The sequence below is a fragment of the Ambystoma mexicanum genome, chromosome 5q (genome assembly GCF_040938575.1).
Source record: "Ambystoma mexicanum isolate Mex_15411 chromosome 5q, UKY_AmexF1_1, whole genome shotgun sequence".
NCBI lineage: Eukaryota > Metazoa > Chordata > Amphibia > Caudata > Ambystomatidae > Ambystoma > Ambystoma mexicanum.
The window spans coordinates 238,557,283-238,581,397 of record NC_090933.1 but is presented as its reverse complement, the minus strand read 5'-3'; the positions used below and the strand labels follow the sequence as shown (position 1 = coordinate 238,581,397).

At 49.8% G+C, this 24,115-nt stretch overlaps 1 protein-coding gene across 1 annotated transcript in view; it reads left to right on the top strand.

Moving 5' to 3' along the window:
* LOC138497348 (cytosolic non-specific dipeptidase-like) overlaps window positions 1-24,115 on the top strand; it is a 204,307-nt gene that overhangs the window by 131,361 nt on the left and 48,831 nt on the right. The gene's annotated exons all lie outside the window — the stretch shown is intronic.

Genomic DNA, 24,115 nt, shown 5'->3' with positions numbered 1-24,115 from the left:
TCCTGTATCTGTAGATTTTTTGTGTGTAACCATGCAACCCATAAATGTTCTTTATGCCCGGTAACCGTTTCCTGTGTGCCATGGGGAGGTGTCCAATGGGGCTTGGTACCTTCCTGAGCTGAAAGATAATGGGTCAGCATGATATGGGGATGATCCGCTGCGCCCCTCTCGCAGAGGTTCTGCTGAAAGGTGGTGAGGGAACCACCAAATAGACCTCCTCCACCCTTGTGAAAGCCTAATGTTCTCCATAACCTCATCCGAAGCCCACGAGAAGAAACATTAACATCCGGCATTGGACATGATGTAAATCAAAAAGGAAACCCTTTGTCACAGTTGCCAAAAGCTTAGTGGGGAACATTGAAATGTCTGCGATGTTCAGGTAGAAGTCCTGCAACATCTGTGCTTCAGCGCTGGTTTGCAAACCAGTGGCAATACTCTTCTGCACAGTCCGTGAGCCCCACGACTCAAGCCAAGAGACGGGGAGGCCGACGGCAAGATTTCTTCATGCTGTCTGTGAACTTCACACCCATCCAACACACTCCCCAAACAAGGACTTAAGCAGAGGGTTTACCACAGAGGACCCAGAAGTCACATTGATGAAAGCAGATGGCTGTATTCTCCTTGCACAGCCCTCAAAAATTACCAAACCAAGGTGGTGGTTGGGCTTGAGTTGGTCTGCCCCCTCCCTCTCACCCCTCTCCCACAATTAACCCTAGGGGAATAAAATCAGCTCAGCAAATCACATGACCCCATTCATTTGGGCCCACAGATGCAGACCCTCGCCCAATGTCCAGCCCCAAGGGAGGGGCACCAGACTATATAAACTCAGGACCTCAGTTGGTGTTAGAGTTTGGAGAAAATATGTTGGTGAGTAGAGCTGTAGAAAGAAGGCCAGATGTGATTGGTTTTGTCCAGGAGACGTGTTTTGTATAATGCCAATGTATAGAATTACTACATAGCACTTGTGAGTACACCTATCACTGTCTGTATCAGCATATCGTCCTAAGTGCGTGAGGCAGGGGACACACGCAAATGAACAACAACCCGTGGTCTAACGATTCCAAAAAGAGTATGCAATTTATTACAATTTGAAAAACAGAACAAAAGGACAAACCTCACAAGCATATGAATTGAACATATGACCTGACATTCAGAATAAAAGCTCAATTTGTGTAACCAGAATAACAAGTTGTTCATGCAGTAACGCTTGATCACCATGTTTACCATGTTAACCATATTAATAAAATTCACCTGAGACCATTGGTCACATCTAAAGTACTGTGGAAATCACTAGTTCGCCAAAAAATGAGATTGCCAATAACCTTTGGTCCACTATCTCATTATGGACACGAATGCTGCGGCCAACTAGGTGCCTACAAAGTGCACAACACCAACTTAAAATGGGCCTATTCTCAGTGCTCCAGAAATGATTTTGGAGTGAGTATTTTACTCCCAATTTTTAGAATAGGAGAGAAAATCCAATTAAGAGTAAAAATAAGTTTCCTCTTCGCAAGAGTAAAAAGTGTCTGACAGCTATCCAATTTGTGCATAAAATTAAAACTTTGTTCAAAAACATTAATGACAAAACAGCTGTATTTCAAAGTAGTTCTAAATAATTGATTGCACCTGTAGAAAACATTTTCCCCACACAAGAACCTTGTAGATGCATACTACCCAGATTCATCTTCATGATACTTGGCACAAACTCTGTTAAAAGCTACTACAGATGCCAGCTAGTCACATCGAGTGATTAATAAATCAAGTCCCTCTACCAGCATCACTTCCCTGCCTCTCAGGCCTACCGTTGTTGCCTGGCACTACCTGCTTTACAGCCACTCCATGTTTCTGCTCTCACTCCTCTTTGCTACTCCTTTTCTCCGGTCTCCCACTTTCTGACACACTTCCTCTCACCCTTAAGTGTTGGGATGCCACATTTTGCGGTCTGTTTCTCTGTCACTCTTCGTTCCCATCTCAGCATTCTATTGTTGCTGTTTCCCTCCTATATCTCGCTGTATCGATTGATGTAACTCCTCTTGCTCTCTCATGTCATTACTCTGGCTATATTTATGTTTTCATCTTCTAGTGTGTGGTTGCTACTCCTTTTTATTATTTTTCTTGCACTGTCTCTTATGTTATTGCGCTTCTCTAGTCTTGCTTTTCTATTTCCATCTCTCCCTACCTGCTGTTGATCTGTGTTTTTATTTTACGGTCTCCAAATGTCTTTTGCTCGGCTTCTATCCCTCACTCCTATTGTGTGTTTGTCCTATTACTCTGTTTCCCTTCTCACTTTTCTGTGTTGCCCCATCATGTAGCTCATTGCTTGCTTCCTGTTGCTCGAATTCCTGTTTTGGATTGTTATGTTCTGTCCCTTCGCCGCTCCCTGCTCCCCCCTCTTACCACACCATGTATTGATTAGGTTCAGAGTTGCTCTTCCTCTCCTGTTTTTCTGTTTGTCTTTTAACATAGCTCCAGTAAATATCCCAAATGCTGAAAATTCCTTTTCTATTGGAAAATCTAGTGCAGCTTTACCATTGGGTGCTCCTTTGTAGATGTGTGTAATCCTTTTTTTGGCCATTAGGCTGGGAATTGGAGTTAGAGGGTTGTTTGACCGGATGCAGCACTTGCTTGAATGCAGAGGCTTTACCAACACTGTATGCCAATACAAGTATAAGAGCCCACCTGAGCTGTGTTCTGGGCCATTACAAGCATAGCAGCCCTGAAGAGTGGTGTTCTGAGCAATCGCAGGTATAGCAGCCCTGATGATTTGTGTGTTCTGAGCCATTACACGTAGAACATCCCTGATGACATTTCTGTCTTCTGAATCACTGAACATTTAGTAGTCCTTTTTGATAAGTCAAAGTTAACTCTGTTACAATTTAATGTTACGTGCATCTTAAATGCACACCTCTGATGCAGGCTCATTAACTCACTGATCAACAGGATTTGAACTAACAGGTTACACAATAATCTCTGCAGCAGAGTCATTGACCCACTGAGCTGTCTTTCCAACAGGCTGACCCTAAAAAGGCACATAGGTTAGGGCACTGGCAGTTCCATGTGAGGCTTGCCTGACCTAAATGGCCTGTCAAAAGCTCTAAGCCTGTTTGAACTATCGTACATGAGTCAGGAGATTCATAATGAGGCTTTGACATGTTAGATTTTTAGCAGTGGGATTCAGTAATTGGACATGGGAGAAGCAGATGGTTTGAAAAGTGCAAGACCGAGTAGAAGGGATTGAAGTTGACAGCAATGCAATCTTCTCACACTGTCTGCCGGTGTGCATCACACCAGCTCAGGAAGTTGGTGGAAAAAGCTCAGACTGTTCTTGCTCAGTACTTTAGCTTGCTGCAGAAAATGCCAAAACATGTTTGTGCTTTGTCAGTAGCTCTGTGAAGAAATTCAGATACGGTCCCAAAACATAGCAGTCCTGCTAAGAAATGTGGGCATGATGCAATCAGCCCTGCTGTGAAGATTTGGCATTGTGCCATGGCATGCGTATTGCCTGAATATATATAATGGTCCTGTTGAGAGGTACTGGTACAATCTCTGCCACTGAAAATATATACAGCACTGCTTCGAGGGGATTGTGTCCTCAGACGTATTCCACATCTATGACGGGTAATGTCCACAGCTGTGCTGCTTCAGAAAATTTTCGGCAGAGGGCGTCCTGCGTCGATCCGTTGTCCCTCGAGGGTCGACGTCACTGGATGTTATTTATAGAACGCACAGCGCCCATAGCCTCAGTTCCGTTTTTTCCGCAAACGTGTTTGCTTCGGAATCTCGGCGCGCTCGATGCTTCTCTCCGATAGCGATGTCTTCTTCTTCTACTACCCCGAAGTCAGGCTTTAAAAAATGTCAGGACTGCGGTACGAAGATGTTCATCACGGAACCGCACAACATCTGCCTCTGGTGCCTCGGCGAAAGCCATGCCACCGACGACTGCGATGATTGCCAGTCCCTGACGTCTTAAGACCTTGCGGGAATGTAAAAAGAAATTAAAGGTAGGTAGGGTGTCCCCATAAATCGAAGTCCGCTGGGCTTTCGACCGATGACTCGAGGGGTGACTCTCCTGGGGGTCTCGGTCTAGGAGTGGTTCCCGCCATTCCTCTGCCTCATCGAGGCATTCTAGGAAGCGCCGTCACCGGTCGCCTTCCTCATCTGAGGACTGCGCCAGTCGGTTGACTAGTCCCACCAAGTCTTCGTCGCCGGCCAAATGGGATTCATTCTGCCAGCAGATGATGACGATTTTCGAATCACAAGGCACAGTTCCGTCCGCACCTTCGAAAGAAGCCGGCAGGGAAGGGGCTCGGTCCACCACTCGCACGCCTTCAGACTCGGGAGGTCGGCGCGATCATCGGGAGCAGTCGAGGTCCCGCTCGGACAAGGGAGATCGCCATAGCCGTGCCAGGTCCCGGTCCTCGACGCCATCAAGACCCTCGAAGCCTTCGAAGAAGTCGTCGACGCCATCGGTGCCGTGCCCGTCGATGGGACTCTCTCATGGCTCCACCCTCGAAGAAGTTGTCGGCGCCTCGGTCGATGCCGAATCCCTCGGCGCCGTTTGTGAAGGATTTGTCGGAGGTGCCCCGGAGGGCTGTGGAACCTCCGAGGAAGGCTCTCAGTAAGTCTGTGAGGCCTGTTTTTGAGCCCTATCCTGTTCCTCCTCCAGGATTGGATTTGTTCCAACCTTTGGATTATATTTCGGAGGTAGAGGAAGGGTCTGATGAGGAGATGGTTGTGCCTCCTGATGTCCCTGATGACCTTTTGTCTGGGCACAGTCAGATGGAGGAACTCCGTCAGTCCTTGCATGACACCAGTGGTCTTGACACCTCTCCGGAGGGGGAGTTTGGCAGGCCTGAGCCTGGGACACATGCCGAATCCTCCTATAGGCGTCCCATGTCAAGGGTGACTGAATACTTGGGGTGGTCTGCTCCACCTGTTGATTTTGATCAGGATGATCTGACGGACATCCTGGACCAAAGTCCACCCACTGACCCGGTGTTGCCATTTCACATGGCTTTGCAAAGAAGGGTAGCAGCGACTTAAACTGTTCCGGAGAGTCTCCCGGCAGTGAATAAGTTTGCTTCCGAAAAAACTGCCCAGCCAGTAGTGACCCCTGCTACTTGTCGATGCACCCTACTCCGGAGAGTTTGGTGGTGCAGGCGGCTACGGCCCCCGCGAAGCAGGCTGCGTACCCTACCATCCCTCCTGATAGGGACGATAAGCGCTCTGATGGTTGGGCAAAGAAAGGATTTTCATAGGGGGGTATGGCTTTGAAGGCAGCCAACTCAGTGTGTGCCTTGGCGAGATTCACGCTGTGGATTTGTGCATCTTTGGCGGCTGAGCACCGTGATACGCAGGTTTGCGTGGTTGCGGAAGTTGGGGTTTGCTCCTGATGTGCAATCCCGGCTTCTCAACATGCCCTTTGATGGTGTCCACCTGTTTGGCAGCAAGGCTGACGAGAGCCTTGAGAGGTTGCAGACCTCCAAAGCTGCAGCAAAGTCTTGAGCGCTGCAGTGCGTGAACCTCTGCCTTTTCGTCCTAGGCAACAGCAATGTAGGGGAGGTTCCTTTCGGTACTACTCTTCCTTTGGTAGATCGAGAGGAGCTGCCAGTCAAAGGGGCCACCGTAGGAGTACTTGAGGTGCCAAAGCCGCTCGGGCAGTTGCCTCTTTGCCCTCAGGCACTGCCGCGTCCACTCAGTCATGAGGCCATGTCCCATGGTTCGCCAGTTGGGGGCAGACTTGCGCAGCATCTTGTAGAATGGCAAGCCATTACTTCAGATGGGTGGGTTCTGGAGATCATAACCCACGGCTACTGTCTTCCCTTCCGGCAGAGGCCTCACGACAGTCCACCGGGGAAGCTCTTTGAAGCGTCCGGATCTGCTCCTTGCACAGGAAACCCTATCCCTGCTGGAGAAAGGTGCCATAGAACTGGTACCTGTAGCGAGAGGAACAAGGGATGGTATTACCCTCATTTTTTGATCCTGAAAAAAGACAGGGGGGGATTGAGACCCATCATGGACTTGCGTTTTGCTGAACAAGCTTGTCAGGAAGGACACGTTCAAGATGGTAACTCTCGTCCTCCAGGCCCTTCAACTTCAGGATTGGTTGGTGTCTCTCGACCTCAAGGATGCTTACTTTCATGTGCCCACCCAAGCACAGGAAGTACCTGAGGTTCGCGGTTGGCGACTTGCATTTTCAGTTTCAGGTCCTGCCGTTCGGATTGACCTCCGCCCCGAGGGTCTTCACCAAGCTAATGGTGGTGGCAGCGTATCTCGGGGAAAGGGGGATTCACGTCTACCCCTACCTGGACGATTGGTTGATCAGGGCGTGCTCTCCCGAGCAAGCCTTAGATCATCTGTCCGTCACCTGCCTCTCCCTTCACAAGCTGGGCTTCTCCCTTCAATTTAAAGAAGTCCCATTTGACACCTACCCAGCGGCTCCAATACATCGGAGCAGTGCTCGACCCATCCCTGTGGCAGTGTTCGGCTCCCATCCCTGTGGCAGTGTTCGGCTACCCAAGTGAGGGCTCATCACATTCTGCAGATGGTGGTCAAATTTCAACATGCCCAGAGTCTCCCGGCATTCGAGTTCTTGAGGTTGCTCGGCATCATGGCATCATGCATTTTCCTGGTGCCAGAGGCCAGGCTGTGGATGAGATCTCTGCAGTGGGCTCTCAAGATGCAGTGGTTGTAGTTCTCCGGCAGGATGTCGGATCCCATTCAGATTCCACCCTTGGTCGCACAGGATCTTCTGTGGTGGGCCGTCGAAGGCAATCTGATGAAGGGAGCTCCGTTTTGGCAACCTTGGCCTGAGGTGACGATCATGATGGACGCATCCCTCACGGGTTGGGCAGCTCATGCCAACGAGTTGACAGCCAGCAGCCGTTGGTGTCCGTCGGAGTCCAGACTCCACATCATTCTTTTAGAGCTGCGGGCCATCAGGCTAGCCCTGAAGGCTTTTCTGCCGTCTGTGCAGGGTAAGAATGTCCGGATTATGACAGACAATACAGTGGCCATGCACTACTGCAACAAAAAAGGGGGGTGGGGGGGGCAGGGTCACTCCCGTTGTGCAGGAAGGCGATGCAGCTCTGGTTCTGGGCCATCCAGCAGGAAATTTCGATCTCGGCAGTTCATCTGGCCGGAGACTAAAACGTGGCAGCAGACGCTCTGAGCGGGCAGAGCACGGTCTCTCACGAGTGGGAGCTGGCTCAGGAAGTTCTGTTGGAGATCTTCGCCCTTTGGGGAACCCCATCATTGGATCTCTTTGCCACCAGTGTCAACCGGAAGTGCGAAAAATTCTGCTCGCGGGAATTTCCTCCAAGAGGAGACTTAGGGGACGCGTTCGCAGTGGAGTGGTCCTTCCCACTGCTGTACGCATTTCCTCCAGTCCCTGTCATTCCGCAATTGTTGCGGAGGTTTGGTTCCCAGATGATCCTCATTGCTCCGGCATGGGCCAGGAGAGCATGGTACTCGGACCTTCTGGACATGTCCATCTGCCCTCCACGCTGTCTTCCCTCCCGAGACGATCTGCTCTCACGGGAGGGGGGGTCGAGTTCTCCATCCAGAGGTCAAGTCTCTCAGCCTTCATGCATGGTATCTGAAAGATTGAGGTATAAGGATTGGGACCTCCCTGAAGACGTGATGGAGGTGTTGCTTTTGGCCAGGAGGCCTGCAACAAAATCCCTGTACCGTTGCAGTTGGAGAAAGTTCTGTGACTGGTGCAGGGTACAGAATGTGGATCCTTTCCAATGTTCCATTCCTTTGGTTTTGTCTTTTTTACTTTCTTTAGCCCACAAGGGCCTGCACCTCGTGGCGCTGTCCATATTTAAGCGCTCATCTGAGGAATGTTCTTATTTTAAGATCCCTTTTGATTTCTCAGTTTCTAAAAGGGCTAACTAATATGTTTCCACCGTCGCCTTTCCAGGTGCCGGGAAGGGATTTGAATTTGGTTTTAAAGTTCCTAATGGGCGGTCCGTTTGAGCCCTTACATTCTTGTCCGTTGCGACTGTTGTCCTTTAAAACTGTATTTTTAGTTGCGGTTACTTCTGCACGCAGAGTGAGTGAGTGAGTTGCAGGCACTTTCCGCCAAGCCACTCTTTACTGTGTTCCATAAGGACGGGGTTGTCCTGCAGGTGCAGCCTTCTTTTCTTCCGAAGGTTGTGTCGGAATTCCATTTGAGCCAGAAGGCGATCCTTTCGGCGTTTTATCCTCCTCCACATCCTGGTAAGCAAGAAGAGATGCTGCATAGGTTGGATCCTAGAAGAGCTTTGAGTTTCAATCCCTCACGGATGTCCCGGGTCAGAGTGGAAGATCCGCTCTTTGTTGGTTATGCTGGAAGGCGCTTGGGTCAGGCTGTTTCCAAACAGACCTTGCAAAAACAAAGAGGTGATGGCTGGAAGGTTTAGACTTAATCTTAACCACTGGCAATGCTCTGGGCAACCCTCCAGACCACCGTTCTTCGCCTGCCAAGCCATTACAGAAGGGAAAGACCATATGCAAATCAGACTTGGCCCCACCCCAAAAGGGGCAGTCCAGCCCTTCTGCACGAGACCACAAGCATCCCCAAACATGTTTTGCCCTTGTTGGGGCTCATCAGTGAGGAGTACCTTGGGTCTCTAGGCCCAGCAGGCACGGGACCCATGTCTGGGCATACCCGTCCCACTCGGGGTGACATAGCAAAAACAAAGAGGTGATGGCTGGAAGGTTTAGACTTAATCTTAACCACTGGCAATGCTCTGGGCAACTCTCCAGACCACCATTCTTCGCCTGCCAAGCCATTACAGAAGGGAAAGACCATATGCAAATCAGGCTTGGCCCCACCCCAAAAGGGGCAGTCCAGCCCGAACTGCTAGGCCACAACCCTTCTGCACGAGACCACAAGCATCCCCAAACATGTTTCGCCCTTGTTGGGGCTCATCAGTGAGGAGACCTTGTCTTGATGGATCATTTTGACGATCTCTGAGTGTTACCGCGGGAAAGGACCCTACAAGTAGGCTTACTGGCTCAGTCTACTAGGGGCGTGGCTGCCTGCACTGCTCTACAGAGGGGTGTTCCGATTCGCAATATTTGTGAAGCAGCCACATGGGCCTCTGTCCATACTTTTGTGAGACACTATTACTTGGACTCCATCCATGGGCAGGATTTGGCCTTTGATAAGGCAGTCCTTCATTCAGCAATTTGAATTGGGCATTCTGAAGTTATAAATTGTAAATCGCATAAGAAATTCTGAAGAGGGGCAGGCTGGGAGGGTTCGATGTGGAATACGTCAGAGGAACATCCCATCGAAAGAACGTTACCAGATAAGGTAAGTAACTTGTTCTTCATCTGTATCCATTATACCTGCTTGTGGTGGGTGGTCAGAAAGGGAGTTCAGACCATATGACTAGCTATTTGTTGCTCTCTAAGAAAACAAACTGTCTAGTGCCCTTTCGTGCACGCAAACACATAAAAGCTTAAGACAAAAAAGCACATCTTCAGCACACCCAAAAAATGTTCCTTCTCACAAAAGCCAAGCAACTGCTTGCTGGGAGGCTCTTTTAAAACTACAAGAGATCAAGAAGCCCAAGCCATTAAATCCAATTTGTGCTTCTGTGATGAAAAGAAAGCAAAGTATGAAATGCCCATGCTGCTGCAACTGCGCTGCCTCTATTAAGGCGGATTAAGACTGAGGAAAATGAAGCAGAAATGCGGCCCTTGTTTAAGACCATTTTCATTTTCTATAATCCTACATGTGTCTGAAAGCAAAGTGAAAAGCATGTTAATGATTAAAGATGCTTTTAATAGCACTGTAGCCTACAAAATGCAAGCAGTTGAACAAAGTGAACAAAACACAAGTTCCCTTTTACATTAATCAAAGTATTATCTTGATAGAATCATTAACAGAGGATAGTGTTAAAAAGAATTAAACCGACCAGGACTCATCCCAGTTGCTTCTTTGAATTGCTAAATTAAAGTGTATTTGCAAACTGCTGCTAGGCAGGCTGTCACCAGTGAGCTCTATGATTTATGGGGGTGCTGCCATAAATGGCCTATGTAATTGGTATGCATGGAATAATTAAATGGGCCATATTGACAAGATCTTCTGTGCGTAAAAAGGCCTGATACACACCTTATCTGGAGGGCTGCCTACTCAACTAAAAGGTCCACCAGGCCAAAGCAGCAAGTTTACTCCTAGTTTCGACTCCACCCGAAACAGTCTTCCACATTGCCAAACATGAAAGACTGGGTCTTCAATCAGTGACCAAATGTCCCCCAACCTGCCAACCAATGTTTTAAATGCCATTGTCTCCTCTGCTGCCTACATCTCAACTCCTTAATGCCAGCAAACCCTTCCTCACCACGACCAACTGCCTCTCCATAGCCAGAGCTATTACCAGAGCCAAACTTGACTACTGCAACGCCCTCTTCTCAGGCACCTCAGAGCGACAAACCATTTAAAATAACACCCTCCTGGCCACCTTGGGTCTGTCCAAACACGACGCATCTCAAAAAGCAAGAAAAAATGCTCATAAATTGCCGATTTGCGAACTAATCAACTTCAAGACTCTCTCCATAACACATCTATTTCTCAGTAGACTGCTCCAGCATACATCTCAACACATTGAGAAATACACCCCCCCCTTCGCCAACTGAGACCCATGAACCTCCATTACCTCAGAGTATCCAGCTTCAACTGAAAACCTGCCGGAGGCACTAGCTTCCCTGTCATTGCGGCTAAGCTCTGGAACAATCTCCCGCTCACTTTATGAAAACCTTCCTACTGGACCTTTAGGAAAAATCTGAAAACCTGGCTCCTTACCTAACCAAGCCTACTCCTGCATGATCACCAATACAGACACATCTATTTTATGTATTGTTTCCTGTAGCATTGCCACTTGTATGCCCTTTCTAAGCAGATAGGCGTGTACTCTCAATCGTAACATTGTCCTCGTACATTCCATACAATTATACGCAGGCCACTAGTTGCCATGACAAGCATGACGATCAGGGTATTCTGTTTCTCTCTGCCCGTTTTAACAATTCCTCCCCCATATGCCGGTTTGCCCCGCAGAGGGAGCTAGACATTTGAACATTGCCCACATCTGTGTTGTCTGCCCAATCCATGACCAACATACTGTGACCTGTCAGGTAACCAAATGTTTCCCTCCAACTGTGCCAGTAGCATTTCCCCCATTCCCTCCACCCAGCCCTTGGAAGTCATGCTCCTGGCCCAGAGACTTCTCACAACTTTAACCAGTAACCCAGTACCTCCCACCCACCTTTGTCAATAGGAACCTCCCGATAACTGAACTCCACACAATAGCCCAGCAGTGATTTGCCTGCTCGGGCTAAGCCACTTCTCCTGCACCCAACTCCCCTTGCTGGGGTAACCTGCAGCAGCTCAATGCCTTAAACGCAGCATCTTGGTTTACGTTCGGAGTGAATGGCAATTCGTGCCACCAGCAGTCATCTGGGCACCTTAGCCTGTCCCTGTGTCCCAGTTCCGCTTGCCCCTGCATTTCTCTGCCAGCATCTCCCGTCCCCCGTTGTCAAAGTGCGGTGGGGAGAGAAGGACCTGGAGATTAGTTCCCAATTTACTTCCTCATCTTCCTACGGGTCAGCACCGCCATCGCCTGGGACCTGCGGGTTCCCTTGCGTGTCCATCCAGGATTGCACCTCTGCAGTGTTGTCGAAAAAAGGCACCATCCATTTTGCAGTACTTTAAACTTGGCTGGGTAAATCAGCATGTATCGCAGGTTTGAGTGGCGCAGTTCTTCTTAGTTGGCCCAAACATTGCTCTGCGCCGCTGAACCAATGCAGTGTAATCTGGGTATATCGCTAGCTTCAAGGAGCCCCTAGTGATGGTGCCTCCTTCTCTGGAAAAGACAAGGATCCTATCCCAGTCCTTGTAACTCATGATTCTCGCAATGACTGGCCTTGGGGTGGGTGTGGCTACAGTTTAGAGGTACGCTCAGTGGGGGTCATCATCAGTGACCTGTGTGCTTTCAACAGTAAATCCCTGTGTTAGGCTGCACAGGCCTAACTCCTGCAGGAGCATGTTTTCGACATAGGCCCTGGAGTCCCTGTCCTCTTCACTTCCGGGAGTCCAAGTATCCTGACATTGTTCCTGCGTGCCCTTCCCTCCACATCCCCTGCTCGGTGTTCCTGTGTCTAAATTGATGCAAGCACATCAGCCATTTGAGGTTGAGTGCTAGCGATGCTGTTGTCTTGCACTCTTATCTCCGCTGTGCCCAGGCGATCCACTAGGGCATGCACATCCTGGCGCAATAAACTGATGTCTACCATGACCGTGCCAATTTTGTGTATGCCATCTGTAGTGCTGCTATCGCTGCCAGGATGGGAGCCCTCTGCCTGTTGTCACCTGTTGAGGCGCAGCCACATCCTCCAGGTTTCCGGACGGCTTCTTATTGCCTCCTTCCTATTGCCTCCTTCCTTGCACGCGTAGGGCTCCATTAGTTTGTCTGGTCTTCCCTTTGCGGCTCTGATCAGGCATCTGGTGGTAATGTACGCGCCAAGACGGCGTTGTTTCCTCTGCTTGTCATGTGGCCTTTTTTCAATCTTTTTATTGAAACATCGATAAAACATTGAATTCAGAGTCAGTGGCAATATTACTTAATCACATAGTCTTAAATCAAAAGTCAGTTCCGCCCCTTTGTAACTCATCCATTGTATCGGCTTCAGCTTTATGTATATAAAGGCTATAATTAATTGTTTGTCACTGCGATTACAACATTAATTAATCTCTTAAACAATGCATCAACATTTCATTTTAACATCTTTATAATTCTTCTAGTAAATATATTTCATGAACAACCTCTGGGTGTAGAGGAGTTTTGCTTATTATCCTGTAGCGCTCTTCACTAAGGAAAAGTGGGAGAAAAAAAAACCTCATAGCTCACGGCATTGCCCTCAGGGACGCTGTAGCACCCCCGCCCATCCTGATCTCAATCGAGTGGGTGCTTCCCCCATTACAGAAGCATCTCAGGGCTGAAGAAGATATTTAACCAATCTAGGATGGAAAAACATGTGTTCTTTCTCTGCAACATGGTCCAAGGATGGGCCCCAGATATTAGTGAATTTGGCTGTCCGATTTTCCATTGCAGCCGTTAGTTTGTCTACTCCAAGCAGTTCTTTAACCTTAACCCACCAGTACGCTGTGTGGTGACCCTCTAGTTCTTTCCAAAATCGAGCTCGCGTAAGGCAGGCCGCCATAAGTAATTGTGTGATTAGCCGACCTGTAGGGCAGACTGCGGATAACACCCATCATTGGTGTGTCGCCCAATAACATTACTAACGGGTCCATGGGGAGGAGGGTTCCGCATATGTCCTTGATTTTTGACCTGATCTCCAGCCAGAAGGATTGAATGACCGGACAGTGTGTTAGACAGAATCATGTGTAGTTCCCTAAGGGAGCACTACAGAATATTAAGACTACAGGTGAGAGCAATAAATCCCCTTTGGTATCAGTCTGCACCACAAAGATTTAGTTGGTAGCTGTGGCTGAGCCGTCAGACTCTTCTCAAGAGGGAGATGAGCATTATTCAGGGTTTACACAATAGGCCTACAGTACTATGGCACAAGGAAACACTGACCAAAGCTTTGTATTAAAAAGTAGTTATATATTTATTTTATACATGTCTAATAAAACACATGTATCACAGTCATCAAGCAAGTTAAATTAAGTCAAAGGAAAAATATACACATTCTCAAGTTAAATTGTAGACCAAGTGAACCAGAGTGAAAACTGAGCAAAATGGCACAGTGAAAACCACACACAAGGGATACTCTATCAATTCCTTACAAGGGAGGGAAAGCACAAGTTATATAGAAATAGTTTCCTACACACCCTAGCAACACTTCCCATAAGTTTGTGGACCAGTTTAAGCAAGACAGTGCATCAATATAGGCAATACTTAAAGGCATTTCACAAGGTTTAAAAATGGGAAGGAAAGGGTAGTTGTAAGAAATAGGTGCACCACACAGTTCTAGATGAAAATCAATCTAAAGAAGGCAGGTCTAACAAATGTAGCCAGAGTCAGTAGGCCTGTGCCAGTCAGTGGTACAGGGCAAGGGCCCAGGAGCAAAATGTTCTTGTAGCTGCAGTCAAGTCTTTGGTTAACGAATTCGAAAAGGTGGATGCAGAAGTTGAAAAGACAATGTTGAGAGAGGGGCGGCCAACCCAACAGGTAGGTAAAGGATTTAAAACCCCTTTAGTGCTACCACGAAGAAAGGGCAGCCTGGCGGAACAATGTACCTTCAAATGAAGAAGTGGCTCCTGCGGTGGCGGTTGTTCCTGGTAGTTCCTGCAGTTCGGGTGATCCAGAAGAGGAAGAGAGGCTCTCATCTGGAGGAAGGTTCGAGTTACTGCACTACCCAGGGATGAAACCAGCCACGGTGCTGCCCGACGAATAAAAGGTACGCTCCTTTAAATCGCGGTCCGGGTGGACTGGTGCCTGGCTATCCAGCCTCCGAGTACAGGGTACGGGAGATTTGACCAAAGCAGGTCCGGGAAGGCGATTGGCAAACTGGTTGGCCCCACCAGCTCAAGGGAAGAAGGTTCTTATAGATGAAGATCTTCTCTCGCCGTGTGGAGAAAAGTGGTGAGACGCTGCAGCAGGGCTTCACCGGTGGTTCAGTCGTTGCATATGTCTTTGGCTTCTCTCCTCTTCGTCTTCTTAGTTCCAGTGGCGACGTTTTGCTCTTCCAGTCCTCAGGACCCTGCTTTTATGCAAAAAGATACCCATTCATACAGCCTAGCTGTCACTCACACAGTGGAGTGGTCCTCTTGGTGGAGACCCTCCAGCCTATCAGGATAGAGTGCGACATGGGTTGCTGAGGCAACCCTGTCCAGGGGTCCTACTCCCCTACACCCCTCCCGCACAATGGACCCACCCACAATATTTACGGTAGTAACCACTGCCACTAGCCAGAAACTTTTGAGAGAGGGACTGTACGGTACCCTCTCGAAAATGAACATAAGGGAAAAACTATTAACCCTTTCCAGTACCTCCATAGTAAGATGGTTTGTACTGGTTTAGTTCATAAAATTGACTAGTAAAGTCAATTGGGACTTAACATGCCCTGGGAGACAGTAGTCCGCCCCAGGGTATGGTGTCTGTTTGGGGGTCGCTACGACACCCCTGTGTCACTGCACCGAGGGTGCTGTGTAACACATGAGTAAAGATGGTTTCTATGGGGGTGAGAAAATCCCATAGACATTAAACACAAAAATAGCCTAGAACACACGTAGCAAAAATGCCTAAGAGTGGGGAAAAAGAGTCTCTCTCTTAGCAGGAAAAAGAAACGAACCCTTCAAATCCAGCAAAGCTGCTGGGGGACTCTATAGGTAAGGGAAATTATCCATAGAATGAGAATTCTCCCTAACACAGTACCACCAAAGGTGCCCCAAGTCACCCCTTGCCCCACAGCCATGCCAACATACATCAGGGTAGTCTACATTCATTGCGTGTAACCTCTGTGGGGAGAAGTACCATTGGTATCAGATTTTAAGTGCGCATTCCCTGACTGTCGTGTATCTGGAGGACATATGTGCTCTGTCCCAGACTCCCTGCCATGACTCTGGAGACACCTCCATCCCCAACTCTCTCTCCCATTACAACAAGTGAGTTTCTCATCTTCTGGGACGTTTTCTAGAAGGCGATAGCAAGTAGCTACTTTATGTGAGCGTTGGCCTTCAGAGACCATTATCTCTAAGCCTGAGGGGGGCCAAGTGGCAGCCTTTTTGACGACCGGGTTAGTGGTCCATTGCCTGAGCTGTATATATCTAAATCTCTGTCTCTGGGAGGTTACATTTCTCCTTGCACTGGGCAAAGGTCAATGGGGTATTGTCAACATAGAGCTCCTGCAGTCTCAGAGGTCCCGTTCCTGACCAGTTTTTGTAAGAACTGGCTTGGAGCCCTGGAGTGAAGGCTGGATTCTGCGTGATTGGGGGGAGGGGGTCCAGTCCCGAGGGGATCCCCCTTAGCGTGCAATGCCTGTCCCAGCAACGGAGCGTGGATCCTGTGGTTGGGAGGAGGGGCCTCCGGGAGACCCGTGCTTCTCGCGGTAGGAAGGGGAGATAAGAGAGGGGAGCCCCAGAGAAAAGTAGTTCAATGTCTCACCATTTGGGGGGGGGTCAACTGGATTAGCCCAGCCCAGGATAGGGGCAATTTGGGTTGCTCAGTAATATCTCAAGTTGGAGGGGAGCACAAGACCTCCCAGCTGCCTGCTTCTAGTGAGAATCTTACGCTGAATTCTGGGTGTTCTCCTCTGCCAGATAAAGCGGCTTATTTCTTTCTGAAAATCTAGTAGGTCCCGCTCTGGAATTCGGACAGGAAGCGCTTGGAATGTGTAAAGGAGCCGAGGTAGCAAGGTCATTTTAACAGCACTTATGCGCCCCAACCATGATATCTCTTGGAGGGCCCATTTTTGTAGTGACTCCTTGGAGTCTTTTAGCAGCGGGGGAATATTGGCTCTCACCAGAGCCGAATAGGTCGGGGTCAGGTGCACCCTGAGGTATGTGATTTTGGAATTTCCCCCAGCTAAGGGAGAAGGTGTTCTGTAAGGCGTTTAGCACCTGTGGTGTTTCAGACAAATTCAGGCCACTCGATTTGGTTGTGTTTATTGTGAAGCCTGAAATCTGCGCAAAACGGTCAAGCAGGCCCATAAGCGGGGGAACCGAGGTCTGGGCCTCTCTTGAACCAGAGCACATCATCCGCATAGAGCGCTACTTTGTGGCACTGGTCTCGAACCCCTGAATTTCCGGATGGAGGCGGATGTGTTGGGGCTAAGGGTTCCATTGCTAGTGCAGACCAATGGCGATAGGGGACGCCGCTGCCTGGTCCCCCCTACCGAGGGGTATCTGTGGTGTCCATTGGGCGTTGACTCGTATTCAGGTGTAGGGGATCTGGAAATTGGACAGGACCAATTTAGAGAATTGTGGGCCAAACCCAAATCTCTTCAGGACTAATTGCAGATAGTCCCATGACATACTATCGAATGCCCTATGGGCGTCTAAGGATAGCAGCGAGAGGGGACCTGGTATGGAGGGGGCTAGAGCTTTTAGATCTATTGCCCTACGAATATTGTAGTGGGCTGCTCGACCCTGGATAAAGCCCGTCTGATCCCTGTCTATTAGTGTAGGTAAGACCTCGCCCAACCGCCGCGCTATGATTTTACTAAACAGCTTGGCATCAGTATTGAGCAAGGCTATGGGCCGGTAGGGTGCACATTCTGCCGGGTCTTTTCCGGGTTTTAGAAGTAGGGTTGTATTTGATTTCAGCCATAGATCGTGTAACGGAACCCATTTCCCATATAACATTAAATAGCTTTGTGAGGTGTGGTGTGAGTTCTTTAGTGAAAGTTTTGTAAAACTTATTTGTGAATCCGTCTGGGCCCGGAGCCTTGCCGATAGTGAGGGATTTGATGGCTAATTCAAATTCCTCAACAAATATTGGGGCTTCTAATTCTTGTGAGGATTTTGGCAGATCAGCCTTTGTTATAAAGTCCTTGGCGGACTGCGGGTCCCCCCCTGTGCAGGGCCACATGTTCCCTGAAAAATTCCTCCTCCTCCAAAATACGACGTTCGCCCTCTTCAGAGTAGGTGCCTTTGCCTGACTTGTCCCTCAGAAAATCTGTTCTGTTTTGCTTAGCCTGTTTCCCCAATGTGGCTGCTAATAATTTGTTAGCCTTATTTCCCTTTGTGTGTAAAAAATAAAAATTGCTTAGGACGCATCATACAGTAGGCCGCCCACCCCATGTGGTGTGCTTCAAGCGCTTTCTTCGCCATCCGCAGGTCTCTCAATGAGCGTTGTGAGGGTTTCTTCTTGTGCGCTTCCTCTAGTCTAAGGGCTTCCCCCTCCAGATGCTCCTGAAGTAATCTCCTAGCTCTCCCCCGTTGTGCTGCCTGTTCTATCAAGTGTCCCCTGATCACTGCTTTGCTTGCCTCCCAGACCGTACCCCACCTCACATCGCCAGTATCATTCTCTCTATAGTATCGTTCCATGGTTTCTCTAATGTGGGCACGGACCACTGGGTCATCTAACAGGAATTCATTTAGTCTCCAGGGGGGGTTTTGTGGGGGGGGTAGCTCGGAGAGGGGTCATGGTCAATAAAACCAAGGAGTGGTCTGCAAGCGCTTCAGGGAGTATATCCACTTCTAATGCATTCTGGATGAGCGAGTCTGAGATGAAAAACATGTCCAACCTTGAGAATCCCCCGTGGACTGCCGAGAAATATGTATAGTTCCTCTCTTCTTGATGAAAAGTATATCCACACTCGATGGGAGAATGTTCCTTCAGCAATGAGGTAAGAGCCTTGAAGTTGTTCCTATCATTTAATGTTGGCGGCAGCGTTTCGTCAACCAGGGGGTTAATTATCGCATTAAAATCCCCACCCAAGATCACTCCCCCCTCAGCATGATCAAGTAAGGCTTTCGACCATTTCATAAAAAAAGGTCTTGGTTAGTGTTTGGGGCATAGATGGAAACCAGTGTGACCCTGCGACATTCCAGTGTGGCATTGACCAGCAGGAACCTTCCCTCCTCATCTTGGACCACTCCTAAGGTCTTAAGGGAAATCCCCTTGCGCACCAAAATGGCAACCCCTCATTTCTTCAACCCGCTTGAGGCAAGGAATCTGGTGGGATAGAGCCTATCATTTAGGTGGAATTCGTCAGACGGTTGTAAATGGATCTCCTGAAGAAACAGGAATGATGCATCTAGGGACTTCAGTCTATGGAGGAGTGCTTTACGTTTCAGGGGGGAGTTCAGGCCTTGCACATTAAGAGAGATGAACTTATAACTAAGGGTTGCCATGGTATAGTCGCTCGGGTTTTCGCTTTAAGTAGGCCCTCCTAACAAAATCAGGAGTAGGATATTTCTTTAGACCAAACATTGCGGTGCAATATGAATAAGGATTGTGGTGAGTTGAAACATAACACCTTCCTAACGGCTTCAGGGTGAGGGTAAACTCAAGAAAATGGTTAAGGTAAAAACAGATAAAACCAAATAAACAAGCTACTTTTGTCAGAAATTGCGTTATTCCTAGTCCCTGAGGTAATTTTAACCAGGTGTGAAATATGTCGGGAACCATCCATTCCGGCGCCCACGTCGGCTATTATCCAGAAATTTCTATTGCCCTGAAAAGAGCTAATTGGGAATTCAAGAGCGGTGGGGAATTGCAGTACTTTTAAATGTACGTTGGTTGAGATGGGCTAGTCCCTTTCTGGTTCCTCGGTACAGGCTGCAGATGAAGCGCCCTAAGGCGCAGTTCGGACAGGAGAAGGAGAGGCATATAACGCTGTCCAGGATCAGCCGCCCGACCGGGGAAAGTCCCCTTCGCCAGAGAGCATCGGGGGCCAGGCGGAGATCCGAAAGGTGGCCATTTCTTTTCATTGAAGGTTATGCATCTTGCCAGCGGTCAGCTCAGGTTGCTGCCCAACTCTCTCCCTGCGGCAGGGCTGGGGGTGGTCTCTCCTCTGGGGCTTTAGTTGCTTTCTCTAGACAGGGTTCCTGGCATGGGTTTGCTGTGGATTGGGGCCGGTGCCGGGTCTTCCCACACCCAGCCTTTGACGGGGGGCGTAAAGCTGTCCAATTTGCCTCTTGGGACTGCGGTTTAGGGTCATCATCATCGGGAGCCTCCGACATCAAACATTTCGCCTCATCTTCCGAGGAGATTATATAGTGCTGATTATGGAGATCGAAAATCAACTTGCACGGGAACCCCCAGCGATAGCGGATCTTTCGGGCCCTTAACCAAGATGTTACCTTCTGCAATCACCGTCTGCACGGCAGAGTATAGGGGGCCAGTTAGATGCCGTCTTTCTGGCGATAAAAGTGCACCCGAGTGAGCACATCTGGAAGTAGGTTTTTCCTCAGTTGGGCTGAAGAGTATACCCGGTGGGTTCTGTCCAACTTTAGATCTTCATTTGGTGGAAGGTCATGGAGGGCTCTGAACAGCGTCTCTACATATTCTACCAGGTCTCAGTCGGAGCTCTGCCGGGGGACACCACGGAGGCGCACATTATTTCGTCTTGACCTGTTTTCCAAGTCGGCCTGTTTTGCCCATATGTCCTCAATGTGCTCCTCAAAGGCCTTCACCCTTCCTGCCAGGGCTTCATTGTCATGGGATTGCACACAAGTTACATTTTCCAGGTCATTCACCCTGGACTCCAGCCCCCCAAGGTGGGATGTGAGGTCTGCAAGAGATTGAGCCAGCAAATCCTTGGAGGTCTTGATTTCTTTTTTAACTTCTTGGGTGATGTCCTGTTTAAAGTACTTGAGCATTCCCTCTAAATCCTCTTTGGACATAGCCATGTTTGAGGCCAGCTTTGGGGATGGAGCCGGGGTGGATTTCGGTCGTGGTAGTGTTTGTAAGTGGTGGGTCCACAGGCTGTGGTGTTAGGCCTGTATGCCGTGTGCTTTCTTTTTAGCCGCCATTTTGGGCATCCCTTGGTGAGATCGCAAGTGTCGCCTACTTGTCTTCTCAAGGCAACTGGAAGCACTCGAGGAGAGAGGCATGCAGGGGCTCACCACGTATGCTTTAAAGTTCAAATGAGCCCTATAAAAGTGAAAGGCTTCAGTGATATTGTTGTGGTCTCCTGTTCCGAGGCTGTTGAGATCTCCCTCTAAGACCCACTTGATGATGAAGAGGCTCCTCTGTTGGGAAACGCAGTCCCCGCTCCGTGCGCCAGGGCCCCCACACTCCCCAGGGCTTTATTATGTGTAGTCTTCTGCTCCCAGGTCCAGCGCTCTGGTATTGGGGTGTCTCGGCTCTTCCTTTCCAGGCTCCTGCCTCGCGGCCCGGTGGCACAACCCCCGCAGCTCTGGCAGAGGACGGCCTGGCTGCGGCGGGGGCCCGATTAGTCTCCCCGGCCTCTGTGAGCCTCGGGCTGCAGGGGGTGGACTCTCCCACTCGAGCCTGCCGGCTCCCACAGTCACGTCTCACCGCCACACGCGCCGCCCCGAGCGGGGCTCCCAGGGGCAGGCGCTTTGTAGCAGTTGGAGCCGGCGGGGCAGGTGGGTCTCCACTCTCTCCGATGCTCCTACTTTGCCGGCATGGAGGTCCGCCTGCCGCCAGGTAGGCCGCCGGGTAGGCACCGTTTCAGGCGCCGCTCCTCCCCCCTCACTGAGGCCGTCCAGCAGCGGGCTCGCGCCCCACAGGCGAGTCCCGGCGTTCAAACGGGGCTCGTCATGGGGCAGCCAGATCTTCTTGCTGCAGGGGGGACTCTCCCGCTCGAGCCCGCCGGCTCCCTCGGTATTGGCTCACTGCCGCCCCGAGCGGGGCTCCCAGGGGCAGGCACCGTACAGCAGCTGAAGCTGGCGGGGCAGCGGGGACCTCCACTCTCCCCGGCGCTCCTGCTATACTGGCAGGGAGGTCCGCCCACTGCCAAGCAGGTCACCGGGTAGGCACAGCTTCAGGCGCCGCACCTCTCCCTCACTGAGGCCGTCTAGCAGCAAGGGGGGCTCCTCACAGGGCAGCCAGAACTTCTTTCGCCGCACCACGCTGCCGCTGAGTCCAGCCGTAGGGGTCTCGGTACTGGCGCAGCGCAATCATTGGTTGCCCCGGATGGCGCACGCCACCATTTTCTCTTCATCGCCAGCAGGTTCCACCACCCAAAAAGTGCTCCATGTAAGGGGCTTTTAAGCCTCAAAGCCTGGCAAAGTCCTTGGCATTACTTCATCTTCGCCCCGGATGTGAAATTGGCCAGAAATTCCTCAATTGAACAGGGAAATTACATGACTTGGCCACTACGAAGCGGAGCTCAGGGGAAAACGCAGCCGCATGGCGTGCTGCCTAGCCATGCCCCAGGCCTTTCTTGCTATTGTCGCATGAAAGCCCCCTTTGATGTGTTGCTTGCTGTCGTTTTGCTGTCTTCCTCTATCTATGTAGCCTTTTATTCCAGGTAGAATGCTTCCCTCTGGCCATCCCAAGGTGGCGCACAGTCTGTGCCCTCCGGACTGTTGTGGGGTCTTTGTTGTTTTTCTGCCCTACCACGGCTCCTCCGAGACAGGCAGTGTTCCTCCCCCCCCTCCCCACCCCCAGGATTCAGTATACTGTTTCACTGCGTTAGCCGGCTACGCAGTCCTTGTCCCTCTCGCTGTTTTGCCATTATCCGAGTTGTAAGGCCTGCCTCCACACAAGTGGTCCAGAGAGTGAGCGTTGGAGCCCGCACAGCAGCCTGTCTCACCACAGTCTCCCTCTGTGCCTTCAGCAAGCTATGATTGTCAACCCTACTAGCGCTCACCTTTTGTGTACTGCCCGCCTGAGGCACTTTGAGGCCATGCCATTTCCCCCTCTCTCTGCAGTGTCGTTGGTCTTTCCCTGTGCGACCCTGCAGTCGCCGTGCGCCTGTCAGTGGCGTGCGTGGTGTCCGTGTCACAACACCGTGGGTCTCCCATGGTTATCTGGCTCGGGTGCCGTGTGTCTTCCCCTACACCTGCTCCTCCCTTCCTCCAGCCAGTCCTTGGTTGCGGCACCGACACGTGGGCCCCAGGAGCCGCCTTCCCCCTCATTTCTCTGGGAGCTTGAGGGGGGGGGGTGCGAGTGCCTTGGCGGACAGCCCTCTATTTGCAGCGGGGGCTCAGCCACACTCACCACTTTCAGCGGTGCCAAGGCACATCCCGGCAGATTCCAAGCGGGGCAGGGCAGCAGCGCATTCCCCTCAGCCCTGCTCTCGCCAGCCCCCAGCGTCGCTGGTTTGCACGACTGTAGGCTTCCAAATTTTTCTAAAAACGGGGCACTTTAAGGATCATACATCAGGAGCTCCATGGAAAGTCGACTTACTGACTGAATGGCAGTTAGCCACACCCACTACTAAACCCATACATCTGTCACATTCACCAAACGTGACTATCTCCATACTACCGTGGAGAACAAATCGCTAACCGAGTCCTCACCCAGTGAGGAATCTGCAGTGTCCCCTGTGCCATAATTCCAAACCCATTCCCAAGGATTTTCATTAAAGAAACAATCATTTTGGACCAACACTCGTCCTTGCCAACCAATTCCTACCTGAATAAACTGAGTAAGGACTGACCAATCTTCCTTATTAGCGCCTGGAGATTCAATCTGTTCCAAACCTTTACTACACCAAATTCAGATCTATTCATGAGACAAACAAAAATCAAACAGAAAAATTAGTCTAAATGGATTACTTGGTCCGTACATCTCAATTAATGATGATCCAAAATGGAGGGTAAACACAACCCACAAGGATTAGCTTGCTCGCAATAGTTGCAATGCATTACCACACATGTGTTAAGTGGATGAATAATGCACCCTCACCACCATGTGGCATTTGGGGCACTTCAACAACATTTACATCTCTCGAACAGAAACTCACCCCTTTGCAGAGACAAGATCTTCGTTTCTTGCTGATAAAACATAAACAAACGTACATACTGTTGAAAAGCCACCGCAAATGGGCAAAGTGCACAAGTCAAAAGAATTAAAAGAACAATTCAAGGAACTGCTCGTATAGCTAATGTTTCCAATACTTACAGGAGGCTCTGTGTGACTAAGAGCACTCTGTGGGGCGCCATATGCTCTCTGGGCTTAATATTATTCTTTCCTCCTGGGGGAATTCATTAACGAGTGTTCCTGAACCGGAAGCACATAATGTTAGCAATGTGTGACCCATAGTCTTGTATTGTCAAAGACTCAAAAACAGACTCGAACTGCATGCAAGTCCGTCCACAAACATGGTGGCCTTTTTTACAAAGTTAGTGGCCAGCTAAATAAGCCGATCCACTGCCTCATACCAATGCCCATTAACCTCTTGAGTGTCCTCCGCACTGCTTACCTTTTGGAGTAGTGATCTCGAGGACTTCACCTTCCGTGCCTGAGAATCAGGGAGTTGCTGTGATGACGTTGGCGCAAGGTACATGCACCAATCTCATCAGGAAATTAAATTTACATGCTGAAGCCGAAAATGTAAATTTAGCAAAGACGCATTTGTGTCCTGCCAGGCGCTTTTTTTGCCCGATTGGGCTGAGTGAAGGCTCGTTGGAAAGGGCAGTCTCACCTTTCCAACGAGCCCTCACACAAGCATTGCTGGTCGAGGATCATTCGATCCTCGACCTGCAAACCCCACTGGACCACCAAGGAATTGTATT